The sequence below is a fragment of the Lissotriton vulgaris genome, chromosome 7, assembly GCF_964263255.1.
Source record: "Lissotriton vulgaris chromosome 7, aLisVul1.2, whole genome shotgun sequence".
Classification (NCBI taxonomy): Eukaryota; Metazoa; Chordata; class Amphibia; order Caudata; family Salamandridae; genus Lissotriton; species Lissotriton vulgaris.
The window spans coordinates 229,933,372-229,952,928 of NC_141695.1; positions in this window are offsets into that span (position 1 = coordinate 229,933,372).

A 19,557-nucleotide genomic window follows, 5' to 3' on the forward strand; every position below is an offset into this window, starting at 1 on the left:
GTGCAAGATGGCGGGACTCCATGACGTACTCGCGGTCAAAAAGTCGAGCGCAATCACGCAGCCTGATCCAAAATGGCGCAGCGCACGCAAACCGGGAGGAAAACAACTCGGCGAGCTCAGAATCACGGTAAGTCAACGCCACACGCGCGAGATTGTATATTTGAAGCGTAACCAAGCAAAAAAAATTCACCAACTCGCGAATTGCGAATTGTTTGGCAATTTTGCGGTCCGTGATCAAACTAATTTTTCATTTTTGGGGAAAATTTCCAATCATCATAGTTTAAACAATGATACATTTGGAGACGGCTTCTTCTCGGCGTGTCGCGATCGGTGCACCACCTAAGTATTTCGTTGCCTTTAGCGCTGAAGATCGCATATTAACTCACTGGAATTTTACTACAAAATTTGAAAGCAGCAACATGGTTTAAAAAAAATCGAATTGACCATATCTTGTGATGTATACGTAGAAGGGACACGCTGCTTGTTCCACATACTCGAGGGTTGATGTTGTTCTCTGCGCCCTAGGAGCCACCCGGCCCGTTTTCCACAATGTGTCCTCTTTGAAGGACCTTTTGGTGCCCTCCTACACACACCTCTGTCCTGATGAAGACCCCAGTGTAAGGTGTCAACCAACGTACGTTGTGTCTACTGGGTCGAAACATCGACATTCCTTTTGTTTACAACTAGCCCTTGCATCAACAAAGATTTTTACTGTGTTCCAACAATAGGGCATAGTGATGTACAAATGTATATATGAATTCATGAAGCTTTGGCTTGTAACTATTTGCCTGATTTTATTCGCGAAATAATTTATTGATTTCACATCTCTTTCCCTACTTTTCCCATGATCATGATCCTTGCTCCAAATTCACGAACCCTCCCCCATTTCTCTGTCCTGTTGGGCACCTTTTGTTTAAACTATGATTGGAAACTCTCCCCAAAAATGAAAAATGAGTTTGATGTGGGAATGTGATTAAATAACAATCCCTCATGACATAACTGTTGCAGATTAATCTTTTTCACTTATATGTTTCTAAATTTATCAACCTTAGTTTGTCCTTAGTTACTGGGGCCACTATATAGCATACCACTTCTCACCAAGGTCCCAGTACAATTGGGTTTACCCTTTTTTATGTAAAATTGGCTTGAATCCAGCAGACGATTTAGCCACTTGAGAGGGCACCGCACTTCAGGTGTCACAGGTAGATGGTGTGGGTCCCTCTTAGGAGACCTTTGATATCCCTGAGACCTCCAAGATAACAGGGGAAAAGTTTGACAAGCCCTTGGAGACCACACTTTAGGGTGCCCCACAGCAGCAGGTAGTCAGCACAGCCAGCCAATAGAAGAACACACAATCCCTTTCAATAGCAGTAATCCTTCTTGTGTACAATAAGTCCTCTGGCAATTTGCACCACGCGGTTCCTGGTACTCCGGTCCCATATCCCCACTAGCATATCTCACTTTCTGCTGCAGGATGGCACTAGTAGTTATACAGGAGTGTGCATTGTTGGGGGTGGTTCAAAGGTCTCCCTTTGAACCACAAATGTCTCCTCTAAATTTCTATTCTGTCTGCCATGAGGCCATGGAATGCAGATCTTAATCTTTAGTGGGGCAAAAATCCGGCTCCAGAGCCAAGTGTCCAAACGTCCACCTACAGCCACGCCCGCAAATGGCAGTGGTTGGTTGTGCAAATAGAATGCCCAGTGTTTTATAGTTTTTGCTGGGGAATGCCTACATGTGCTCCCAAACCTCTAGTGGGGAAGGAAGCCAAGCACTGAGACACACAAAGAGTTTCAGAGCATAGAAATGCCACTTTCTAGTAGCGGCATTTCTATGTGAATCATAACAAAGCTGCCTTGACCATTTAAAAAGGTGTTGTAGCTGCAATGATAGGAAACATTATAATGTTGCTCCAGTGCAATCCACTATTGCAGCATGAAGTAATATCAACCACTTTTTCATGATAGCCTATAGGTAGAGCAAACCTCATAGGTAGCAAAAACACACTTGATTATTCCTCACTACCCTGGCAGGGGGACACAGGTATACCTGCCCTACTTTTCACCTACCACTTGCTTCACTCCTTAGGACATACCTTCGGGGTTCTCTGGTGGAAGTGAAAGTTCCCCTTAGGATGGCTAGTGACTCACACAGGCCAGTCTGAGTAAATGTGCAATTGCACGCATCAGCCTGCAATGGCAGGCTGGACACGTATTTTAAGAGCACCATAGGTGCGAAGTGCACACCAGCCTGCAGTGAAAGGATGGACACATATTTAGGAGTGCCATAGTTGCAAAGTGTACACCAGCCTACAATGGCAGGCTGGAAACATGTTTAAGAGCACCATCAGTGCAAAGCACACCCCAGGCTGCAATGGAAGGCTGGACCCGTATTTTAGGAGCACCATCAGGGCAAAGCGCATACCAACCTGCAAAAGCATTCTGGACACGTATTGAGGAGCACTATAGGGGCAAGTGCGCACACCAGCCTACAATGGCTTAGCATTCCCTCTGCGCGAACATCCGTTAGCCTGCATTGGCAGGCTGGGCACACTTTTTAAGACAAAATAGGGGCCAGGGCGCCCACCAGGCTGCACTGGCAGGCTGGACTTTGGTCTTAAAACACAATAAGTACAATGGTGCCACCACCGGCCAGCCATGACTGGCCTGACTGACCTTGTAGAAACCTCAGGTGAATCTCAACATCCTAACAGGCACAGGAAGGCAGCATGCACTTTCACACTGCACTTAAAGTGGGAAAGTGCCCCATGAGCTGAGACCGTAGCAGGACAATTGGCCACACCCAGGAAATTACCCATAGGTCGAGCTGACCCCTAGGTTGGGGGAACTCTCATAGGGGTACATCCCTACCATGACAGTGCATATGCAGATGTACCTACCCAGCCACTCATCTACCCCGGTTTGGTGGAAGCGAATGCTCCCTCAGGTTGGCCACAGAGTAACACCAGCCAACCTGAGTATGAGACATTTTTGACAGGCTATTCAGGTGGGCTGAGCAATCAGTGCTGTGGCGTCCCATTAGCCAGGGTCGCATCTGGCTGGGTATGTGATGTACCATTTTACAGTGTACTGACAGGTACGACACTTAACACAATCAAGTGAGCGCACAATCCTGACATGTTCAAGAAAAGTGCTCACACTTTCCTGCTGTAGAATAGTGGAAAGTGCCAGAGTCAGGAAAAGAGAGTTGGCAAAAACCAGGAAGGCCACATCTAACCGTCTTTGAGTGGGTGCATGAGAGTCTGAGTGGGTCTGTGAGTGGGTGTGTTATTTTGTGTAGGTCTGTGATACATGCAATAGTGTATGACTTAATGTAGGAATGCATATTTGTTTTTTATATTTTTTGGAAATGTTTGCGACTCTGCCACAATGCTACACGGGGGCCGGGCTGAGAGTTGCGACGGGTCCACAACACTAACCATGTGGGAAAAAAATACAGTATGCAACATTTTAAAAGTCATTAGGGGTCCTCAGCAATGCACCTAAAGGGTCAGGGTACCGCTACCCTGACCCTTTCTATACTATTTAGCCTCAAAATTCATCTCCTGCGACATGGTCCCAGTATGGAAAATGGCAGTAACAACTTCCTATACAGATAGCGGCCAACCAATCAGGGGCCAACCAATCACAACACTTCTCCTGGCATGAGGGTGACATAACTCCACCTAAGCGTCACAAAGGGTTTACGCCTCTAGATATCAAAATTTGGATTTCCTTTAATATCTCCCAAACTGCTGAAATGATTTACACCTGTGAGAAGTTGGCCTGCTGTATGATGTTCACTAGTTCTAGTGACCACCTTGTATCAGTCCAAACAACCCTTATGATGATTGGTTGTAAGTCAACCTTATAGACGAGCTATCCTAGCGGTACAGTGGACAAAGCAGTCTTAGGCAAAACTCTGTAAAGGCATGTGAAGCAAGCTGTTTTACCCTATACACTCTCCTTGAATACCAAATGAAAGGACATCACACAGATATATATTGAAAATATATATATATTTATTTACTACAAGTACCCCCTATACTCTTTATGTAAATGAGCACAGAAGCAAATGCGTTAAAACAAAACAGTGTTTAAATATACAAATGTTGCACAATATGGATAGGCCCTGGTGGCCACTCAAACCATATACTAAAATAGTGGAATAAGTACCACGAATAGAAAAGGGAGAAGGCCTAGGACCTTGGGAATCGCTGGGACTACGAGGAGCTAACAACTGTTAGTGACCAGGAGGCCCACGGGATGCGTGTGCAGTGCTGAAAGTTACACGCGGGCGCCCATAGACTTTCAATGGGTGGTAAAAAGTACAAAGTTACTGTAAAGGGAACTTTCCGGACAACCTAGAACCTAGCAACTTGGAACATAGACACTAGAGGTGTATTGCTACACAGGAGCACCGGAGTGCCAGGGTTACCTCACCCACAGGACACGGGTGCATATGTAACAAAGTGAGTCGGGTTTCTTCGTGCTGTTCTATGGAGCCTGGAGATGACGATGCTGCAGGCGGGTCGTCGTGGAGATGACGATGCTGCAGGCGGGTCGTCGTGGAGAGTTCCGGTGGATCCAAGGGTGGATCTGAAGAGGTTAAGACCTGAAGACCTGAAAGCAGAGGGGACAATGTTCAAAGTCACTAGCCAGTGACTATCTTGGAACCAGGAGGGAACAAGGCGATGTTGGGTGCCAACAGGTGAAGAAGTGAAGATTGACTCTGCAGCCACGTGGACACGAAGAGGTCAGCGACGTCCAGGAGTCGATCACGAGCTGTCCCACAAAGCCTCTAGCTGATGGCGGTGTCGGCTTCTTGATTGGATCAAACAGGCCTTGGCTGATGCAAGCCAAGCAGGAAACGATGCAAGCTTCTTACTCTGACCAGCAAGGTCAGAGGGGCTGCTTCTTTTTATGGGAGCAAGGGCTAGTCTGGAGCAACCAGACCAGTGGTGTAGATTTCAAATTTCGTCGCCAAGATGGCCACTAGCCAACGGACCAGTGACCGGGATGACGCGTCAAGTGGCAAAATGCAAAAGGGCCCCCCGCAGACCTCTTCAATGCAGGAGGGCTCACCTTCGATGCAGATGTTGCTCGGAGGTGGGGCTTCTCAAATCCTAAAGCACAGCGTTAAGGATGCCTCGGGTGCTGCGCAGTCAGCTTCTCGTGGATCTTCCAAGATGGCTGGTCCCACGTCTCTCGGTGCCTCCACGGGTCTCTTCTTTTCAGGGACTGTGGATCAGGCTATGAGATGTCTGGGAATCCAGGTGTTGTTGGGCTCTGGTCTTGGGCTCCGGCGGGAGGCGGCGGCAAAGCAGATGTCGAGTTGCTGGGTGGTGCCTGTGTTCACAGGGTGGTCACTCCTTGGCCACAAGGGAGATTCTCTTTAGTCTTCTGTGCAGCAGAATGTCGAAGTCCAGTTTTTTTCTTAGTTGCAAGTCGAGTTCAGGATGATCTGAAGTCTTTGGACACAGCTCCTACTCTTAAACCACATCTAGGCGCCGTATCACCTGCTAGGTCCCTCCTCTGAGTGGGACCAGGAAGGGGGGTGGTTACACCCCCTTTCCTTTGTCCAGTTTCGCACCAGGACTGGGGCTCGGAAGCCCCAGCTCCGGTTTGAACTGGCATATGCACAGGGACACCTTGTGTGCCCCAGGCATATCTCAATCTATTCAGCCCTCCCAAACCCACTACACAAAATCCTGTCTGGGGTGGTGCAAGCACCTCCCCTGACAGGAAACCCTTTGTCCAGGCCTCCCAAGCTGGAAGGACTCCCAGCAGCTGGAGGTCAGACTTGTGTCTGTGGTGGCAGCATCCATTTTGTGATGCTGAGGCTCATGTTTAACTTTACCCGGGTTTCAGGTTAGGTACATGTCGTGTCCCTCTAGAAGGGTGGAATGCTACCCCCGTCACCAGAAATGGCGAGGGGGTAGTATTCCAATTCGTATGACACCTTACTCAATATGTTTTGATAAAGCCAAACCAAAGATAGCCTTTAATCGCGAGGTTCATAATGCACTTAAGAGTATATGGTATGGCAATATCATGAAACAGCTAAAGGACGTTGTTCCAAAAGCTGCAGATAGGCTCAGCTCATGCCAGAGCACCATCTCACATGAAACCAAGCACTCTGCCTCCAGGATTGTCGAGGCCTACCATAGGAGTGATTTATAGGTTACCATGTGTCCATATGTTAGATATAGATATACTATATCTAAGTAAGAGGTGATTACACCAAATTACCCCAGCTGAGTGAACAGCCAGTTGTATCAAATAGCTAGGCCAGGCCATAGGTGGCACAATACATGCTGCAGCCCTCGGTAGGCCTGGGTTACACCTATGCCCTGGGTACCTAGAGTACACTGGGAACCAGTTCCAATTGGTAATGCACCTAGAGTGCATTGGTATTAATTTAGAGAGAGAATAGCAGGCTGTGGGTCTGATTAGCAGGCCCACAGCCACATTAAGTCATAAACCAGTGAAGCAAAAAGCAAAAAAGCAAAAATTTGGGGTGACCATAGGATAGCAGACCCTACTCTCCTACACAACCTTCCCCCAAACGCAGGGACATTAGACTAACCTTGGCCAGTTGTGTCTTCATGTTCTAAGTGGAAGTACCTGGAGAGACCATCTGCATTACCATGGTCAGTCCCTGGGTGGTGCTCCACTGTAAAGTCCATCCCCTGTAGGGAAATGGACCACCTGAGCAGTTTGGGATTTTCACCCTTCATCTGATTAAGCCATAAGAGGGGCTTATGGTCGGTCTGAATCTTGAAGTGAGTGCCAAATAAGTATGGTCTCAACTTCTACAGGGCCCACACCACAGCAAAGGCCTCCCTCTCAATGGCTGACCAACGTTTCTCTTTGGGTGTCAGCCCTCTGCTAATAAAAGCAATGGGCTGGTCTTGACCATCTACATTAAGTTGTGAAAGCACAGCTCCCACCCCCAACTGAGAGGCATCTGTTTGGACAATAAACTCTTTGGAGGAGTCAGGACTCTTCAGGATAGGTGCAGAGCACATGGCCGTCTTCAGATAATGCCTTTTGACAGTTTACCGTCCAGTGAACCTTTTTGGGCATCTTCTTGGATGTCAGATCATTAAGAGGAGTCACAATGACCCATAGTTCTTAACAAACTTCCTGTAGTACCCAGTCAGGCCTAAGAAAGTTCTGACCTGAGTCTGGGTAGTTGGAGGGGACCAGTCCTTGATGGTCTGGATCTTACTCTCCAGTGGTTGAACTTGGCCTCCACCTACAAGGTGGCCCAAGTACACAACCTTACTCTGCCCTATCTGGCACTTAGTGGCCTTGATAGTGAGGCCTGCCTTTTTCAGAGCCTGTAGCACTTCCTTCAGGTGGACCAGGTGACATTCCCAGGTGGAACTGAAGAAGACAGCAACATCATCCAGATAAGCTGCACAAAAGTCATCCAACTCAGTAAGGACTTGATTCACCAACCTTTGGAAGGTGGCAGGTGCATTTTTCAAACCAAAGAGCATCACCACAAATTGGTAATGACCTCCTGGGGTAGAAAACGCAGTTTTGGCTTTGGATTCCTCGGCTAACCTGATTTACCAATAGCCAGCTGTCAGATCAAATGTGCTCAAATATTTGGCAGAAGCCAATTTGTCTATGAGCTCATCTGCCCTTGGAATAGGGTGTGCATCTGTCCTAGTGACAGCATTGAGTCCTCTGTAATCCACACAGAACCTCATTTCTCTCTTTCCATCTTTGGTATGAGGTTTGGGGACCAGAACCACTGGGCTAGCCCAGGGGCTCTCTGATGGTTCAATGACACCTAATTCCAGCATCTTTTGCACCTCAGTCTTTATACAGTCCCTGACATGATCAGGTTGCCTGTAAATCTTGTTTTTCACAGGAAGACTGTCATCAGTGTCCACCACATGGGTACACCAGTTAGTCTGACTGGGTGTCAAGGAGAACATATGTCTATATGACTGTAGAACTTGTCTGAAGTCATTTTGCTGACGTTCAGTGAGGCTGCCATCTAAGGCCACACCATCAACTGAGCCATCTTCAGGGTTCTGAGTCAACAGGTCTGGGAGAGGGTCACTCATTTCCTCCTGCCCCTCATCAGTAGCCATGAGCAAGCCCATGTCTGCCCTGTCAACATATGCCTTCAGTCTGTTGACATGGAGCACCCTGTGGGGGCTCCTGGGAGTTCCTAGGTCCACCAAGTAGGTAACCTCTCCCTTTTTCTCAACAATTGTATGGGGTCCAGACCATCCATTTGTCTTGGAGTGCTGCTGGGGCCACTGGCTCCAACACCCATACCTTCTGTACTGGCTTGTACTCAGTCATGACAGCCTTTTGGTCGTGCCAAGCTTTTTGAAGTTCCTGGCTTGCCTCAAGGTTTTTGGATGCCTTCTCCATATACTCAGCCATCCTGGAGCGGAGACCAAGTACATAGTCCACTATGTCTTGTTTAGGCTTTTTGAGAGGTAACTCCTTCCTTCACCAAACATAGGGGTCCTCTTACAGGGTGCCGAAACAACCATTCAAAGGGGCTGAAGCCAACCCCCTTTTTGTGGGACCTCTCTGTAAGCAAACAGAAGGCAGGGTAGAAGGATGTCCCATCTTTGCCTGAGCTTTTCAGGTAATCTTTGATCATACCCTTTAGGGTTTTGTTGAATCTTTCAACAAGCCCATTACATTGTGGATGATAAGGGGTGGTGAACTTGTAGTTGACACCACATTCCTTCCACATAGCTGTTAAGTATCCTGACATGAAGTTGGCCTCTCTATCAGATACTACCTCCTTAGGAAACCCCACTCTGGAGAAAACTCCAAGTAAGGCCCTGGCAACAATAGGGGCTATTGTGGTCCTAAGGAGTATTGCCTCTGGATACCTGGTGGCATGATCCACTACCACCAGTATAAATCTGTGCCCAGATGCTGTAGGCGGATCCATTGGACCTACAATATCAATCCCCACTCTTTCAAAGGGAACCCCCACCACAGGTAGTGGTATTAGGGGGGCCTTTGTTGTACCACCTGATTTGCCACTGGTTTGGCAGGTGACACAGGAGTGACAAAACTCCTTGGTATCTTCAGACATGTGAGGCCAGTGAAAATGAGGGACAAGCCTGTCCTAAGTCTTGTTCTAGCCTAGGTGTCCTGCTAAAGGAATATCATGGGCCAAGGTTAGACGGAAGCCTCTAAATTGCAGAGGTATAACCAACCTCCTGGTTGTACCAGGCTTGGGGTCTCTACCCTCTGAATAAAGGAGCCCATCATCCCAATATACTTTATGGGTACCTTGAGCATTCCCAGCAGCCTCAGCAGCAGCTTGCTGTCTGAGGGGTTCAAGAGAAGGACAGGTTAACTGAGTCTGCCCCAAGTCTGCTCTAGAGGGTCCCCCTGTCCCCAGAAACTCAACCTGATCAGGCTCAAGTTCTTCAGGGACAGTTCCTTCAGGGGTCTCAAGATCATCTTCCTGGGAAGGCTGATCCTCACTTGTAGGCAGGTGGGAAGGCACAGCCTTAACCCTCCTGTTCTTCTTCTTGGTAGGTGCTTGGTCCATTGTTCCAGGATCCAAGACCTGAGATTCAGTGAGGCACTCTTTGGCCTGTGGCCTGGTCACAGCAAGGACATGTGATAAAATCCCTAACATCTCTGCATGAGTCCTGTACTCCACTTATGACCATAGAGAGCTTTCAAGGTCATTGCCCAACAAACATTCAACTGGGAGGTCTGCACTAACCACAACTCTTTTTAGGCCAGTTACCCCTCCCCAAGAGAAATTAACAATTGCCACACTATGTGTAGTATTGACATTGCTGGCATTGGTCACCAGGTAATTATCACCAGGTATGTACTGTCCAGGGTCCACAACGCTAGGTGTCACCATAGTGACACTGGCACATGTGCCTCTGTATGCTTGAGCCACTTTTTCATTTATTAAAGGTGTCTGTCTGTACTTGCCCAGGTTACTGGGGCTTACAGTGGTGGACACATCCATGTCCACATCACAAATCAGAACAGCCTGTGTAGGAGTTCTGACTAGGCCAGACTCTCCCTCAGTTCCCAAGGTGATACCCACTACCCCCTTAGTTTGTGGACCAACACTGCTGACTCTACTAGTGGGTGCAGCTGCCTTAGGGGCTGCAGTGTTGGGGGCTCCACCCTTTTTACACTCACTTGTCCAGTGAGAGGTGTTTTTACAAGTATTACACCAGGGTTTCTTCTGACCTTCTTTCTTCTTTTTCTTGGAAGTTTGGGACCCACCCTCATTATTAGTTTGGGGCCCTGTTGAAAACTTCTGGTGTTTAGCTTTCTGCTCCCCACCCTTCTGGTTGGCCTTCTTCTGATCACCACCTTGGTTCTGGTTCTGGTTCTTTTGCTTAACCCTGGTTCTAACCCATTTGTCTGCCTTCTTTCCCAATTCTTGGGGAGAGGTCAGATCTGAGTCAATCAGGTGTTGATGCAACTGCTGGTTCAGACAATTATTTAAGATTTGTTCTCTCATAATTAAATTATACAATCCTGTATAGTCTGTAACCTTACTTCTCAGCAATCAGCCCTCCAGAGCCTTAGTGGCACACTCAACAAATTCAGATCAGTCCTGAGTCTGTGTTTTCTGGGTCTCTCTGAACATTAACCTGTACTGTTCAGTGGTTAAGCCTAACCCATCAATCAGAACACTCCCTAGGACCAGGTAGTTTCTAGCATCCTCATCACTAACTGTGAGGAGCTTGTTTCTGCCTCTACCTTCAAAGGAGAGCCACAAGATTGCTGCCCACTGCTCTTGGGGAACTTGATGTACTTTGCAGGCTCTCTCCAGAGCAGTTATCCACTTGTGGATGTCATCCCCAGCTTTGTGGGGGGGGGCACAATCTTGCTCAGGTTTCTGTTATCAAAAGACCTGTCTTTATCCTTAGGGATAATGCTGCCACCAATGGATCCTAATCCACTCTCTCGAGGCTGTCTTGCTTTAGCAAATTTCTCTTGGACCAGGGCTACTTCTAGCTCTTGCTTCTGGATCCTAAGCTCAGCCTCTCTCATTTCGGCCTCATGTTCCCTCCTCTGAGGGGTTGTCATCCTCCTGCTGGAGTGACCACGAGAACCTCTAGAAGCATGGGAGGCATCAGAGTCACTTGAGTGATTCCTTCTCCTCCTAAACTCCTGGTTAAGTCTACCTAAGGGTCTGAGTGGGTTTGACCCAGTATCAGTCTCAAATAGGCTTAAGTTAGTCTGACTATGCATCCTGGCTGGCACCTGACTATTTCTACCATCATCAGAATCACTGTCTTCATCTTCTGCCTCATCCTCATCCTCATCTTCCGGCTGATTCTCATTCTGAACTTCCTCAGGATTCTGGACATCAGGGACAGGGACATCAGTGTTATCATCTTCAGTGGGAGAGCCCCCTTCTCCATTCCCTGTGGGGTCTGGTTCAGAGGTTTTTGGAGCTTCAGACTGGTCTAAAAGCTCTCTGAGGTGTGCTGTGCTAGGGATCTGACCTGGCTTGATACTTCTTAAGGTACACAGCTGCCTCAACTCTTTAAAGTTTAATATAGCAAATGTGGATGGTGCCTCTGGAGGGTCATTGTCAACATGGACAGGTCCAGTGGACCCCTCTGCTCCAGACATTGCTCTAGTGTGGGTGGATGTGTTGCAATTTACCTACACTGGCGTTTACCTACCAAACCTTCTCTAGTTAGTTGTAGTCAGGGTGTGCTAGTCCCTTTGCTCTACAACAACTAAGTTCAGTAGAACTTAAGTATACTAGTCTTGTTTTATATGTACCTAAAGGTACCTGTATGATCTTTCAAATGATATTTTCAAAGATTGCAATGGTAAAACAACAGCAAGCTCAAATCATATCCGCTGCTCACCAATATGAGAAGTTGGCCTGATATATGATGTTCACTAGTTCTAGTGACCACCTTGTATCAGTCGCAACAACCCTTATGATGATTGGTTGTAAGTCAACCTTATAGACCAGCTATCCTAGGGGTAGCGTGGACAAAGCAGTCTTAGGCTAAACTCTGTAAAGGCATGTGAAGCAAGCTGTTTTACCATATACACTCTCCTTGAATACCAAATGAAAGGACACCACACAGATATATATTGAAAATATATATATGTTTATTTACTACAAGTACCCCCTATACTCTTTATGAGCACAGAAGCAAATGCGTTAAAACAAAACAATGTTTAAATATACAAAAGTTGCACGAATAAAAAAGGGAGAAGGCCTAGGGCCTTGGGAATCGCTGGGACTACGAGGATCTAACAACTGTTAGTGACCAGGAGGCCCACGGGATGCGTGTGCAGTGCTGAAAGTTACACGCGGGCGCCCATAGACTTTCAATGGGTGCGTAAAAAGTACAAAGTTACTGCAAAGGGAACCTTCCGGACAACCTAGAACCTCGCAACTTGGAACATAGACACTAGAGGTGTATTGCTACACAGGAGCACTGGAGTGCAGGGTTACCTCACCCACAGGACGCGGGTGCATATGTCTCAAAGTGTGTCGGGTTTCTTCGTGCTGTTCTATGGAGCCTGGAGATGACGATGCTGCAGGTGGGTCATCGTGGAGAGTTCTGGTGGATCCAAGGGTAGATCTGAAGAGGTGAAGACCTGAAAGCAGAGGGGACAATGTTCAAAGTCACTAGCCAGTGACTATCGTGGAACCAGGAGGGAACCAGGCGATGTCGGGTGCCAACAGGTGAAGATTGTCTCTCCAGCCACGTGGACACGAAGAGGACAGCGATGTCCAGGAGTCGATCACGACCTGTCCCACAAAGGTTCTAGCTGATGGCGGTGTCGGCTTCTTGATTGGTGCAAACAGGCCTTGGCTAATGCAAGCCTCGCAGGAAACAATGCAAACTTCTTACTCTGACCAGCAAGGTCAGAGGGGCTGCTCCTTTTTACAGGAGCAAGGGCCAGTTGGGAGCAACCAGACCAGTGGTGTAGATTTCAAATTTCGTCGCCAAGATGGCCACTAGCCAACGGACCAGTGACCGGGATGACGCATCGAGTGGCAAAATGCAAAAGGAACCCACACAGATCTCGTGGATGCAGGAGGTCTCACCTTTGGGGCAGATGCTGCTCGGTAGTGGGGCCTCTCAAACTCCAAAGCACAGCATTGAGGATGCCTCTGGTGCTGCGCAGTCAGCTTCTCGTGGATCTTCCAAGATGCCCGGTCCCACGTCTCTCGGTGCCTCCACGGGTCTCTTCTTTTCTGGGACTGTGGATTGGGCTCTGAGATGTCTGGGAATCCAGGTCTTGTTGGGCTCTGGGCTCGGGCTCCGGCGAGAGGCAGCGGCAAAGCAGACATTGAGTTGCTGGGTGGTGATTGTTTTCACAGGGTGGTCACTCCTTGGCCACAAGGGAGATTCTCTTCAGTCTTCTGTGCAGCAGAATGTCGAAGTCCAGTTTTGTTCTTAGTTGCAAGTCGAGTTCAGGATGATCTGAAGTCTTTGGACACAGCTCCTACTCTTAAACCAAATCTAGGGGCCGTATCACCTGCTAGGTCCCTCCTCTGGGTGGGACCAGGAAGGGGGGTGGTTACACCCCATTTCCTTTGTCCAGTTTCGCACCAGGACTGGGGCTGGGAAGCCCCAGCTCCGATTTGAACTGGCATATGCACAGGGACACCTTGTGTGCCCCAGGCATGTCTCAATCTATTCAGCCCTCCCAAACCCACTACACAAAATCCTGTCTGGGGTGGTGCAAGCACCTCCCCTGACAGGAAACCCTTTGTCCAGGCCTCCCAAGCTGGAAGGACTCCCAGCAGCAGGAGGTCAGACTCGTGTCTATGGTGGTAGCATCCATTTTGTGATGCTGAGGCTCATGTTTAACTTTACCCGGGTTTCAGGTTAGGTACATGTCGTGTCCATCTAGAAGGGTGGAATGCTACCCCCGTCGCCAGAATTGGTGAGGGGGTAATATTCCAATTCGTATGACGCCTTACTCGACATGTTTTGATAAAGCCAAACCAAAGATAGCATTTAACCGTGAGGTTCATAATGCACTTAAGAGTATATGGTATGGCAATATCATGAAACAGCTAAAGGACGTTGTTCTGAAAGCTGCAGATAGGCTCAGCTCATGCCAGAGCACCATCTCAAATGAAACCAAGCACTCTGCCTCCAGGATTGTCGCGGCCTACCATAGGAGTGAATTATAGGTTACCATGTGTCCATATATGTTAGATATAGATATACTACATTTAAGTAAGAGGTGATTACACCAACTTACCCCGGCTGAGTGAACAGCCAGTTGTGTCAAATAGCTAGGCTAGGCCAAGGGTGGCACAATACATGCTGCAGCCCCTGGTAGGCCTGGGTTACACCTATTCCCTGGGTACCTAGAGTACACTGTTACAGGGGCCTATAAGGTGAACCAGTTCCAATTGGTAATGCACCTAGAGTGCATTGGTATTAATTTAGAGAACAGCAGGCTGTGGGTCTGATTAGCATGCCCACAGCCACATTAAGTTATAAACTAGTGAAGCAAAAATTTGGGGTGACCATAGGATAGCAGACCCTACTCTCCTACAACACCTATTTACCAAAAAGGTTGCTTTCTGGACAAACAGCTACCTTTGATCCAAATTTGGTGTAATTTGTTCAGCGGTTTGAGCTGCAGTTGTGTCTAAAATTCCTATTGGAAACACACATTTTGGGACCCCCTCCCACTTTTTCTCAGGCCCTGCTTGACAGATTGACCCCAAACCTTCTATGCGCAACAAGAATCGCCATCGCAATTTTAAAGGGAAATTTCATGAAGATTCATCAAATGGTAACAAAGATAGAGGCAAGTCAAAAAACATTTTTCCTATGGAAACTGCCATAGTTATAACTACCTACTGGTGATCACAAATGGCTGAAAGTGGCATATGTGGTCAGTTTGCATGTGCCCAGACCTCATGAGAGGGATATAGGGGTGTTTGAGGAACCCCCACTGAGTAGAATTTGTCTAGATATTCTTGAATTCACCACAACCCGCAGCGTGGCCCCCGTGTAACGTCATGACGAATTTGTGAATATAAGTTGCAACAAATTTGCAAATATCACTGAAAAAATTAAAATATATATGTTTAAACACCTACCCTCAGTTTCACTGAGCCACCCACTCTGAGACTGATGCACCCATTAAGAGATACATTCAGAAGTTCAGGAACCCACACACAGATCCACTCAGACACTTATGCACTCAATTAGAGACCCACACATATTCTGATGCAGTCACTCACAGGCTCACTCAATTCAATTCAATAATAACTTTATTCGGTAGTTTAAAAAAACACCATAAAAGTTCACAATAAGCAAATTACAAAGCTTACAAGGATTAAAACCAGTATAAAAATACATTTGTTAAAAAACGGTTAAAAAAGGCATCTCAGTTTATGTATTTTTGGACCATATCATAACATACAGTTTTCCTATTATCTGGCAATCTTTCATTTGTGCGGGGCTTATATATAGTTCGTAATCAAAGGTTCGCACGATGACGGATACAAAATTTGAGAAAATATACAATCGCTTTGGCGTAATTTTCATTTTCAAGATACTGAAGTGCCAAGTATGCAGGACGGCACTGTCGAAGTCCCCAGATTTTCAAAATGGGCAGTATCCAGCCTTTGCGTGGTTCGATAAAAAATTCACAAAAAAGCGTTATATGTATAGTTGTTTGTGGGGACACTAGGTCACACGGACACATGGGAAGTGTAGATGACCAAACATTTTGTTTTGGAAATGCGATCAGTAAATGAAACATGTCAAATCTAAAACGGGTAAGCAACATTTTTTCATATTGTGTTAAACTAGAGTTCAAATAGGGTTCAACCGTAAACACAGTCTGCGCTAATAAAGAGTGTTGAACAGATGGTTTGTGAATCTCAGATAGTAATCGTAGCTGGCGCAGGTGTACAAGACACTCTCTTTTTAGGTCCTTTTTTGAGATTTCATTTATCAATAACGGATGATCAAAAAACTTCCTGTAACCCAAATCTGTTAGTAGCGCTTTAACATAGGATAACCATTTAATTTTCTTACAATGATCGAGTGTCAAGATATCTTGGATGATCGCCCTAGTTAGTTGGCATTGTTCGGTGACCCATATTCGACGCCACAACATTACTGGTTGTAATGTTATAATGTCTGTAATATAATCAATACCCATCTCTGTGTGGCAGACATACGTGGAACAGCTTTTAGGTACCGCCAGCAGGTATCTCAAAAAGGAGTTCTCGACTTTTTGTTCTAAATCCACATTTGCAAAGCCCCATATCCCCGCCCCATATGTTGCCGTGCTTACACATTTCGCGTTATATATTTTTAACAGTTCTTTTGGTGATCGCTGCCCCAGTCTTTGTGAAAACATTTTTAACGAAGTTGTCTCTCGCAAGAATGAAAGCTTCCTTGCGTTAATAGCTGGGTTCCATTTAAATTTTTCATCAATAACGATCCCTAAGTAGGGATAGGTTGTAGTCCTGTCCAGGGGTTCACCTTGTACAAACAATCTCCGATTTTTTTCATTTCTTTTCCCCCCGCGTGCATAGTGTAAGTTTTCTTTACATTTAATTTCAGGTTTAAACTCGCCATGAAGGCACAGTATCTGTCTAAAGCCAGTTGTAGTTCAATCGGTGTTCTTGCTAAAATGACAGCGTCGTCGGCATATAAGAACGCTGGTATCTGCCGACGAGCTATTAGAGGAAGGTCTTTACTGCCTTGGAGCATGGCAGTCTCTAAGCCATTAGTATAGAGGGTGAATAAAAAGGGGGCCAGTACACATCCCTGTCTGGCCCCCCTTTTCCACCCTGAAAGTGTCCGTGAGCTCACCTTTCACCCCGAATCTTACCCTGCCTGTAGTGCCTGTATACAGTTCTCGAAGAAAGTCCACAATTGGGGGGGCAACTCCCATTTTCAAAATAATGCTCCACAGCGCTGAGTGTGCCACACAATCGAACGCTGCAGAGAGGTCAACATAGACCATGGAAAGGAGGACCCCTTAGCTTCCACGTATTTACCCGCCAATAGGGACAGTTTTAGGGCCTGGTCAACTGTTCCTAGCCCCTCCCGAAAACCATATTGTATGTCTGAGATGATACTATGATCAGTGGCCCACTCCTGGAGTGGATCGAGAAGTATTCGCCCTGCCATCTTCCCGAGCGAGTCCAGGAGGGAGATTGGCCTATAACAAGACTGACTATTTCAGTCCCCTTTTTTAAAAATAGGGACCAACGTCGATGTCCTCCAGGAGTCTAATAGACCCACTTCAGTAGTGGCATTCAAGACGTTGGCCAAAAGGGGAGACCATAGATCCGGGAGGTATTTGAAAATATCAACAGGAACGCCATCCGGGCCAGGAGCTTTGGCTGTTTTTGAGGATTTTAAGGCTTTTTGGACTTCTTCGTGGGAAAACTGGAGGTTTATTGGATAGATGACCTGTGTCCAGGGATCTGGTTGGTCCATGTCTACTGTGGCGTCTGTGCTAAAAACTTTTGTAAAATGTCTCACCCACTCCCGTTCGCTTATGGCGACATCAATTGAGGGAGAGTCATCTTTATCTATTAGGAAGGGGGAGCGAACTACCTGCCAAAACATAGTACTGTCTTTTAATTCCGAGCTTTGGCTAAGGCCTTCCCACAGTTCGGCTTTCAATTCTTTTTTCCTGTTATTTAGGGCAACCACATACTCCTTTCTGACTCTGCTAACTTCGGCTCTGTCCCTGTGATCTCTGTTTAGGGCTTCCTTTAAACTTGAGCATGCCTTTGTGTATGCTGAGTTAAACCAGCCTTTCTTTATTTGGGACTTTTGTTTATGCGTCCTAGGTAGTTCTTTTTGTATGTTTTTTGTAATCGCCAGAAAGCTCATTATGACTTCCTTCGGTTGTATCGTAGGGTCCAGACAGTTTATAATGTCAGCTTGATTATATGTAACTATTTTTCTAGTTGTTATTTCCTTATCAATACTGCCCCATTTCAATGTATAACCGTTCAGGGAGCCTAGTACTAGCTCACGTTGATGTAAGATAGTCATAATATCATATGGTTTGTGTGTTTTTGTTTCAGAAAGAACCATAGTATTTGGAAAGTGGTCACTCAAAGGATTTTTAGCAACCTCAAATTCTTCTATGGTAGATCCCATACATACTGAAATTAATATATAGTCTATTAGACTTATTAGACCTCTACCATTGAATGTGGGCTGGAAAGGGACTGATGGAGTCTTTATTTCGTTAGCGAAGCTTAGCTCTAATTCTGTCATGACTTCGGTCATTTTCTCTCCTACATTGGAATGTATAAAGTGTGTTACATTTTTATCAGCCTCATCACTAATGCCACACTTATCGTTACTGCTATTCCTACATAGGTGGAGATTAAAATCTCCCCCCCAGATTATCGTGCATGACTTTTTAATATATTTTGTACGTTGTTCTTGTAATACTACAGAAATCTCTGAGAGAAGAGTGATCAAATCAGCCTGAGAGAGATTATTGTAGAAATGTACTATTAAGTATAGTTTTTGTTTGGTAATCTTTAGGACAATGATCTGGAAATTGTCATCTAGTCTTAGAGGAAGTATGTCATCCACAGGAAGAGTGTTTGTAATATAAGTGGCTAGGCCACCACTATTTCTACCAGAGATTGATTTATTTGCAGGTGACCAGAATGTTTTAAAGCCCGCTATATGTGTTGGCCTAATAGCCCAGGTCTCCTGAAGGCAGATAAAACCGCTCATGTTGATCTGATTCAGGAAACTGGGATTTGTCTTTTTTGCAGAGAGACCTGCGATGTTCCAGAATGTAAAATGTATCTGTAGGGTAGTCAAAGTAGAATCAGCAGCAGTAGTTGTTTCGACTATAAGATCTACTGCTTCCAAATTAGTGGGAGCCGGTAGTACAGTCATCAAAGCGTCTGTCTCATGATATTTTATTGTCGAATGGTTACGTTTACCAAGGGTTGGTATAAACTGGTTTACCATTTTATCAGAAGTTATAGATGTTGGAGTCACCCCTATTTTAGAGGGTTGTGGAGATTCTCGGTTAGAGTGGGGGCTGGGAAGTCAGTCATTAAAGTCCAGCCCAGAAAGAGCATTAAATCTGTTATAAGTGGGAATACTGTAGGAGGTAGCTGGTGTCAGGGCCGCTTGCCTCCATCGATTTTCTTCATTCTCTTGGTAAGAATTTACAGAGAGATAGGGATGAATAGCAGGGGGTATATGTGTTTGGCTCTGATGCCATTGTACCGAACCTGTTGGATAGACAAACTTGGGATTCTGATGAAAAATGGGGGTGTGCGTGTCAGAGGGGAAGTACCTTTCTTGAAATGCATTAGGAAGATTGGGTGGCATATTATTATTTGTATTTAACAAATGCCTATAAAAGTAACCCAATGGAAGAAGGGTTGTGCTGAATTCCCATGTAGAGGGTGGAGGGGCCTTAGCTAATGTCTTTTCGGCCCACTGAGGGTTCCTAAAGGTAATCGCTACACAATCCCCATCAAATTTTTTTCGTAGAGGGCCTATCCAGCCTACTCTTTGGGTATGGGTAGTTTCCCCGGCACATTCCATTG